At 40.3% G+C, this 10,028-nt stretch overlaps 1 pseudogene; it reads left to right on the top strand.

Annotated features, from left to right (window-relative positions):
- Window positions 1–1,041: 1,041 nt before the first annotated feature.
- Window positions 1,042–1,701, top strand: LOC147450495 (uncharacterized; annotated as a pseudogene).
- Window positions 1,702–10,028: the final 8,327 nt, after the last annotated feature.

The raw sequence follows: 10,028 nt of genomic DNA, 5'->3' as shown, positions 1-10,028 counted from the left end.
GTAGGTGTGACACATAGACCCAAGGTATGCTAGACGTGTCTTGGCAAGAAACTATAGCTCAAGATAACACACCCGATCAAGCCATATGACCATGTGGGAAACTGAGACTATAAAATTTGTAACTACATGTAAAAGAAACTAGCGAATTAAAATATTTAATTCTTTTTATAGTAAAAACAGACACAACTACACATTTGGTAAGAATGGATAGCTCAAGAGACCTGATCAAGCCATATGGATAGCTAGAAGAACTGAAGGTAACAAAGGATGGCTCAAGATGGCACACCCGGTCAAGCTATATGACCATGTGACAAATCGATACTATATTTGTAACTATATACAAAATAAAGACATTGTGTAGGTGTCACATAGAACCGATGTATGCTCTAGAGACATGTCTTGGCAAGAAACCATAGCTCAAGATAACACACCCGGTCAAGCCATATGACCATGTGGGAAAATGGGACTATAGAATTTGTAACTACATGTAAAAGAAACTAACAATCTTACAATAGAAAACTACTCCATCAATTTTGAAGATAAAGAAGGTTTGTGGGTGCCAATTGATCTCCTCAAGTACACCTTCAAAGAAGATAGTAGTTTCCGCTTCAGATTGGGTAGGGTGATCAAAGGGCTCACCAAGGAACACTACCAAGAGGAAGAGGTGGACAAACTCATAGACCTTGAAATGTAGAATATTGGCACGGGATTTATGAGGTGAGACATGATCGTGATCGTTGTGATGGTGATGGAGGCAATTGAAAACAACAACTAAAGATGAAGCAAGTTCCCGTAACAAGCCATCTTCAAGGATTCTTAAAGGAGGTAGAGTCCAAAGAGGTGAAGATGTCTAGACAAGAAGAGTCTTCGTTAGTCCTCCTATGTCTTCAAGGGGAGCCTCCTTTGGAGGAACTTGACCAAGACCTAAAAGGGGAGGACTTCAAAGATAAGATCACAGAGCTGCTCTTGCATACCGTACATCCAATTATAGTGGATGGTCAAGGATTTCTCTTCCTTGAAAATTTTAACCACTACCTTGAAATGCATCAAGATGAAGCCCTCTCTATTCTTGCAATATATGATGGGGTTTGTGTTACAGAGAACCCCAACCAAAAGATTGAGTTCCAAGTGGACTACTCCTTTGCTCGCCTCATCAACATGCTAGCCTTGCTAGAGGGGCATAATTCCATGGACTCCCTCGTGGACTGAGTTCCAAGTGGACTACTCCTTTGCTCGCCTCATCAACATGCTAGCCTTTCTAGAGGGGCATAATTCCATGGACTCCCTCGTGGTAGCAGTTCTACAAACCATTGATGAGGAGAAAGATTTCTATGAGAGTGTTCTCAAGAATAGCTTCATTCCCCACAAACGTCTCATGTTCTCTGAGCGCATTGATCTTGGCACAATTGACATAACCAACAAAAACCTTTGCGAGCAAGATGATGTGACACTAGTAAGTACTTCCTTGTTTTCAATTATCTTTCTTGTTTCTTAGAATCATAATCCAACGTTGTTTCCTCCAGTTTGATTTGGAGATGGATCAATTTTCTCAACAGAAAGATGGATCTCGCACGGAGGGTGACTCTAAGGACACCGCCTTGTGGCATTATATCCCAAGATTCAATAAAGAGACGATTCGGATCATCCACAACAAGTATACAAACTATGTATCATCAAAGCTGTACAAGTGTAGAGCACTAAGATCTGTTTTGTAAATGCCCACAAATGTATCCTTGTAAGCAAAGAGGCATTAATCCATAGTTTTGGTGAGAAAGGGGCTAGAAGCCTTTTAGGATATTGTGTCCTTTGCCTTGGGAAAGGAATACCAAGCAAGGAATATATTGTATCTCGCATTGGTGAAAAAACAGATTTAAGGAGCCTAGGTCAAGATGCTTTCAATGGGCTTGTAGAAATCTATCTTAGCCACGTTTATTGCACATCTCGATGTATCTTTGAAACTAATAAAATTATCATCTTGAGTGAATTTTTTTATTGGTCCATGTGCATAACGATATTTTTATGTACTAACATGATGTTTTGGAGCCCCTCCCAGGCCCCATGGGTACCCCGTTGTCAAGAAGTGCGCAGTGCGACTAGGAAAGCGCCGGGCCTTTAATTGTGAGGATTCGTAGCAAAATTAAGCAAGGCATAGACGATTTGAAGCCAACAACACACTAAAAAAGTACAAAACTCCAGCCATGAAACCTCCACTTTGAAAAATAACCAATACTAACTCCAAACTCTTGTGTATGTGAAGATTAGGTGTAGCCTCGCTCCCAATTGCAAAGATGCAGTGCTCATTCGACCTGTTAAAAACCCTAAATGTACGCTTCGATTCTTCATTGTGACCATTTCATGGAAGCTTCAATACTTCATTGGAGAAGCCCAAGTAGTTATTTGAGGAGGGGAAACCCTAATTGGAGACCTCACATCCTCAACCATGTCGTGGAAGCAGCACGGGACTGTACTAGCACCCTGTAAAGGAATGGCTGTATCTCCTTGCTCATGTGCCCAAATGAGTTAACTCTTGGCTCTAAAATTTCCCACACAGATTGAGAAACAACACCAGCATCGTTGATGCGAAATTTTTATCTATTTTGAGCATTTTTAAGGCTATTTTTGACCATTTTTAGCCCAAAAATGTCACTTTTTGTCGGTAAAAAGCCCAAACGAGCTGGGAAAAATCCCTAAAATTTTGGAAAAATCCCATCGGGCTCAAAATTAATTGTGAACCTCATTTTCCCACTTAGTAAGCACTTTGGACACGTCTTTCATGCCATCGCACGAAACTTGCTATTTTTGGCCGAGATTGCCCACATTGAACTTCCTAGGCAAAACGAGCGTGCCACTTCAAAACACTTGACATTTGTACATTCCCAAAGAAAACTAGGCATATACTCATGCGAGAAATAATTCCTTGGTGCCACGTGTAGGGCCTCGTCTGCCCGGCAAGGTATGTACACAATTGCAACCGTGACATTCATTTTCGCATATATCACACTATGTACATTATAGCATTTGGTCCCACACATCATAAACATCAAGAGTGAGGTAGATATTTTGATTTCACATTATGAACGTGCCATGGCACGACATCCACCCCCTCTAAACCTGCACATCCTCCGGCATGTGCCACATATATCTTTTGTAGGTTCAGTCTTCATTTAAGTCAAGATACACGTCGATTTCATCATCGCTTGCAACAAAATCTAACGCGTCATCCTCTTGTTCTTCATCCGCATCCATACCATTTTCATCAAAGCATTCATTTTGACCTTCCTGTGAATCAAAGGGATTTGTATCACCTCTTCTTTTGAATAACTTGATTCTTTTCCCTGCATTAAGAATCTTCATTTTTGTCCCATCTAATTCATGCAAGGTATATGTTGCATTCCCATGTACATGCTGAACCACATAAGGACCAAACCATCTCTTTGAAAGCTTTTTTTATTGTTGAATGTTGGTTGTCAAGACTGCTGTCATACACCAACACCCAATCACCTTCCTCAATAGCTTTAGGTCTGAGCCTATGCCTCTTATCAAATCTGTCCTTATTCTTTAACCTTGCATCTTTCAATCGTACTATTGGAATCTCAATATCTTGGGTCCTTCTTTCTAGCTGTTGTATGCACAAAGCAAGAAGGTCTTCCCTACTCATTACATCTTCCCACGGTAATACATTCCATGCAGGAATTACATCCTCAATTGGCATTATAGGTTTCTAATCATACATCAGCTCAAAAGGCATATAACTAGTAACTGAGCTATGAGTTGTACAATCAGCCCATAAAGCATAAGGCAACAACCTAGGCCACTCTCCCATTTTACCTTTGCAGGCCTTAGGTAAAGCTTTAATGATAGGAGGATGCCCACACTCTGATTTTCCATTTCCCTCAGGATTATATGCAGTAGTGAGATCACGTTTAATGCCCATTTTACCTTTCCAGGCCTTAGGTAAAGCTTTAATGATAGGAGGATGCCCACACTCTGATTTTCCATTTCCCTCAGGATTATATGCAGTAGTGAGATCAAGTTTAATGCCCATCCTGGAGAAAAACTCCCTTGCTTTAGTCAGCATCCAACTCACCCCTATCCGCTGTTATTTTCCCAACACAGCCATAATGGCTAATTACATCATCCAAGAGGAACTTACATATCCCTTCTATGATTTTTGTTCTTAGAGCACGACCTTCAACTTGGTTGGTTAAATCTTCCTGTGCAAGAACTATGTATCTCATTTTCCATAAGCTCAATGGCATTGTAACCAGATCTACTACCCACCTATAATGCATGGCCAATGGGTAAGTAGGGTGCAACCCATCACGATGACGCACATTTGAATACATTTGACATGTTTCACAGGACTCCACAAAGTGAGATACATCTTTATACATACCTTTCCACCAATACCTCTCTTTCATTTTAGTAAAGGTGGCCCATACACCTCTATGTCTAGCATAAAGACTTTCATGAAACTTTTTCATAAGCTCATTTTGAGCGTCCTTATCATTCACGACTCTCATTGGCATTCCATTTCTTTGTTTTGGATGCTTTCATAAGTACCCACCTTTCAAAAAGTATCCATAGGCCTTTCTACGTATTCTTTTGAGCTCTTGATTAGTCCACCCTTCTTGCCTTGTCTAAGTGCTCAGATAGCATCCAATGAGCAACGAGTCACCTTGATATAGGTCCTCTGTAGACGAATCAAGTTTATTTGACAGGCAAACATGATCACCCTTGGCATGAGAGATACTATAGAGCTATGTGCCTACATCATCGCCCTCGACAACCATGTCCTTTTCTTTTTCATACCTTGCTCTTGAAAGCATATCCGCAACTGGATTATCTTTCCCTGCAATATGCTTAGATTCTGGGTTCAAGGACTTTATGTAGGCAATCCGTCTCAACATAGCAATGTCAGGAGTTGAGCGAATTGTGATCATTCCAAGAAGGGGTAGACAATCAGTCTCCACTATTACATTTGCTCCTATCAAATACTCTTTGTCACATTTCAAAACTGTGACTACTCCCCATAACTCTCTTTTTTCTTGTGGATAGTTGTGTTGACGAGCACTTAGGACTTTTTCTCCAAACCTCACCACATATCACTTGCCATCATCATCATCTTGACCAATCGCCCATCCAATTCATGTGGGGCTAGTATCCACTTTCACAATTACATATCTTCCACATTCATAGTTTGATTTTCTCAAAGTTGGAGATATAAGCAGTAACTTCTTTAATTTCCTCATGGCATGGGTATGCATTTCTTCCCATTGAAACTTTTTGTTCTTTCTCAAAAGCTGATACAAAGGCTCTGCTACATGTGCATAATGCGGAATCCAGATAACATAAAACACGCATGTACGCAAGAACCTTCGAACCTCAGTGACATTTATACATTTCTCTTTCATTCTCTGGATTACATCAATCTTTGCAAGACAAGTCCTTCTACCATATGGCCCGCACATATTTCCCACAATAAGAACTTCATTCACACCAAACACTGACTTTTGGCCAGACAAGGTAAGGTTCACCTCTTTCAACCTTGACAAGATATTATCACAATCATTGATATGGTTTGCCACATACTTTTGGAACCCTCTCGAGTCTAGAGCCACATCTTTATCACTTACATCACATCCTTTGATTGGCACATATCAAGGAAAGGCATTGTAGTTTGTGGTATGAAGTCACGTAGGACTTTGTTCATACCATTCATCATGTGTGCAATTGAATTCATTGCCCCTTGAGGTAGGGTGCACATCCTTACTAAACCCAAGGGTGTCCTCATGGTAGTCAGGTCCCTGCTTTCCATTGCTAGTTGGAAATGATCATACCCTGAGTAAAAATCTCCCATAGAATATATTTCCCTTCCTGCAAATGCCCCTGTAAACTCATCGACAATCGGCTCTATACCCACATTTCTGATTGTTACCTTATTTACAAGTTTCATATCCTGAATAAAGCATAAAGAACCATTTTTCTTCGGAACAGTGAACCACCTGTTTGAATATGGAGCATAAGAAGGCTCCAAAATACCCATCTTGATCTTTTCATTAAGCAACTCAATGAGTTTTGGCAATTGAGCCTTTGGAACAGGAATAGGCCTCAAGTTCCAAGGTACATGAGGGATAGTGAATATCACCATAGGAGCAACAATGGATGGATCAACACACCCTATCTCATAATTCTCAAATGACAAAGCTTTTCCATGTTTGGCAAGCATATCTTTTCAGCTTTTGTCAAACTTTCCTTGCAACCAACCTATAACTCCTTCAAAGAACCCTGTGGGAACTTGTGTTCAATCTTGCTTGGGTTACAAAGGCTAGGTTGCAAAGCAACTTGCTCCGTCTTATTTGTGCAATCTTTTGGTAGAGGTAATGCCACTAGTTTCACTTTCTTTGCCACGAACTTATACTTAGTCTCCACTCGTACATCAACGCCTTGAGCATTTTTGAAATCCTCAATGACCTTGTACATTTCTATTGAGCATACTTTCACAACCTCACTTCCCATATGCAAATTGCAATCCATTAAAGACTCCAAATCTTGCATAGTATCCACAAACGAACACTCATCAAACACACCTGCAATGCATTCATCATCTTCTAGCAAACCATCCATCTTCAAACCTCTTTGTACACTATTTACATGTTGTCTCTCACCCCGCTTTAAGTCCTCACACTCTATAAAAGCAATAGATCCATAGTATGATAATCCTACAAAACCTGTAGAAAATGTTTCCTTTGCATATACATCATGCGAGAACCTTTATCTTCTTGTACAACTGCAATCCCGCTCTACAATGGTACATGGCCAAAACCCCTCATATCCATGTAGTCCTTGAACTCTTTGTTTGTCTTTGGAAAGGGTTTCTCTCTAAGTCTTTCACGGTTTCTTTCATGGTCTACACAAACAGTAAGGAACTGTACTGCACGCTTTCCATCCCTGCTACTTATTCTTGCATAAGCTGACCCATCGTCCATCACCTTGGTTTCCATGCGAGTAGCAGTGATGTATGGCTACCCAAGGATAAGAAGGTATGTAGACATCTCCTGCACAAAGAAATTCTGGTCATCTTTCACATCCCCTATAGTCACCTTAACATTTGGACAAGCTCTGTACAACTCCCCTGATGAGTTTTTTGCTGCACAAATCATCCATCCATGATTTATATCAATTGACCATTTTCCTTTTTGATAAAGACTTTTTGACATGAGGTTAATTTCTGACCCGTGATCTATCAACGTAATGTATGGCTCTTCTAAGTCTACCACTTTTACCAACGTCTCGGTAGTTGCTCTTGCCCAGTGACTCTTCAAGTAGTAGCTCTTGTGAGTGGTGTCCACTCCATCTTCATCATCGAAGAAGCAAACGTGTTTTACTCCTCCCCTAGACTTGTAGCATCCAACAATACTTTCTTCACCTTGCTCGCTATAGACCTGTACACCTTGTGCATTTAAAGTCTCCTCTTCACCTTGTACATGGATAGATTCGGTAAGAGACTTCCGCTTCCTCTTTATGATATCAATTATTTCTTCGTGGAATTCCCGCTTTGCTATACCAAGGACCTCACCCAAGGTAAATTCCACCTTACTATTTACAATCCTCTATTCCAAAACCTTTTTGAGATCCGTTGCTGCTGAGGCGGTCCGGGGCGGGCAACAAGAAGAGCAACCTCTAGACACCCTTCAAGGCTCCCGTGCTGCTCAATGGGGCTGGGGCACAACACAACACAAACCAAACAACAAACCCACAGCCAAATCCCAACTACACAAGGGGCACCACCCAGTTTAAGAGCGAACTAGGACGCAAAAGAGGAGAATCGTTAGAGCAACCCACAAACAAGCAAGGAATTTACACTAACCCTAACACCAATGGAACACTCTCACACACTAAAACACGAGAGAGAGAGAGAGAGAGAGAGAGAGGGAGAGAGGGAGAGAGGGGTGGGAATGATGAGTGGAGAAGTGTGTGTGAAAGAGGAAAATGATAAAGTGGAAGAGAGAGTGTGGCTGCATAGCATGGGAAAACTGGGGTCCACTAATAAAATCATAGCTCACAGCTCGTAGCTCAAAAAAATATGAAAAAATATGAGGCAAAAGTTCAGCCCACTAGCTACAACTTTTGTTGTATCACCTTTTCAAATTCTGAGAGCAAGTGAACTTTAAAAATTCAGCAAAACCGATCGTTTTTTTCCACTGCACAAGGTCCTTGTGGGGTCCTTCTTTGGATGATTCTTTTGAATACCTCCAAGAGTGAGCCCTCCATAGTGCATGTATGCATGCCACCTACCCTTGACCTTATTTGGTAGGTCTATAATTGAAGATATTGTTGAGATCATGATATAAGTGAATAGTACAACTAAGAAAATCAAATATTGAGGGGTCTAAAAAATATGTACATGTCAAATATAAATAATATAGGTGGAAAAATATAAAGGGGTCAAAATAAATCTCTCTCATTATAAGTCTACCATAAAAAGATGAATATTTTTGGTGGTCTAATTTATGAGAGTAATAGAGAATATATGTAGGAAGGAAAAAATCACAATAGTGAAAAAAATATACACATAAATAAAACTAGTTTTTTTGGATTTTTGTTGGGGTGGAGTTACACCAAATATAAGAGAAGCTTACATGAAAATATTTCTATATGGAATAAAGAGTATGAAAAATGGTAAGAAAAAATTGTGGTAATGGTGAGGCAATGTACAGAGCATAAATAACACACACCTAGGTAGAAATATTTAAATAAATACCAAAATAATTATGAAAAAATCTTTTATTTAGGCCCTATATATAAAGAAATATTTACATACGCATGGGCCATAATATACTTATATTTTTTATTTTATTTTTTATTTTTTTTGGCTCAACTAGCCCAATGACTAGCTAATTGAGGGTTTTTTAAGAAGATATGGGAAAAGTCCCGTGACTCACGCACGCCTATGTACAGTGAAATGGTAGGGATAGCCACAGTGTTTGGGTGATTTTGGTAGGGTGAGGTAACTCAGTGTGGCAATTACAAAGAGCCGAAAAATGGCTATCATTAGCCCTCCCCCTGGATGATGGTATATTCATGTACCATCATAGAGCATCTTTTCCAAAGAGAGTGCTTCAGAGTCCTTGGCGAGATCTTTATTGTTTGGCCCCTCAGAATTTTGGCTAGAGTTACACTCATGCTTCATGTAACAATACTTACATGAGACAGTGGCCTTTTGACAGATCTTTGGTAGATCCTTTGGTAGAAGGCGACTCAAATAGGGCTTCAAGCGATACCCGTTTACTTTCCTGGAGTGCTCTTTACCATTCAAGTCCATAAGCTGATAGTAGCTTGAATTGAAAGCCTTCTTGACTATGTATGGCCCTTGCCATCTTGTTTCAAATTTGGCATCAAAACAATTATCGAGTCGATTGTCATACCTTAGCACAAGATCTCCTTCATTGATGCCTTTGTCCTTCAGTTTCTTGTCAAGCTTCTCCTTTGTCTGTGTGGCTTTCCTCTTATAGCACTCGTATGATGCTTCTCTTTTCCACTCAAGCTCAGCTAAGGTAAGCAGTCGATCCATCCATACCTCTTGATCATCTTGTGCTCCTTTGCCATGAAGTCGCATTGTTGGAATGTTGAGCTCGATAGGCTACAAAGCCTCTTGACCATAGACCAAGTGAAATTGTGTGAACTCCGTGGCTTCCCTATATGTGGTTCGATATGCCCACAAGGCACCATCCAAGAAGTCATCCCACAACTTTGTCTTGTTTTTCACCATCTTTCTAATGATGCCTGCAATGACACCATTAGCTTTTTCTACCAAACCATTTGATTGGGGATAGTAGGGTGTACTGTGACGATGTAGAATGTGAAGTTCTTCACAGACTTCTGTGAGCAATCCCTTTCTAAACCCTGGACCATTATCAAAAACAATCTCCAAAGGTGTGCCAAATCTACAACAAATGTGAGTGTAGACGAATTTTCTCACTGTCTTCTCATTCACCTTTGCCACACTCTATGCTTCCACCCACCTA

Source organism: Adiantum capillus-veneris, chromosome 9 (genome assembly GCF_014529385.1).
Source record: "Adiantum capillus-veneris isolate H3 chromosome 9, ASM1452938v2, whole genome shotgun sequence".
NCBI lineage: Eukaryota > Viridiplantae > Streptophyta > Polypodiopsida > Polypodiales > Pteridaceae > Adiantum > Adiantum capillus-veneris.
This window is presented reverse-complemented; position numbering and strand designations above follow the sequence as displayed.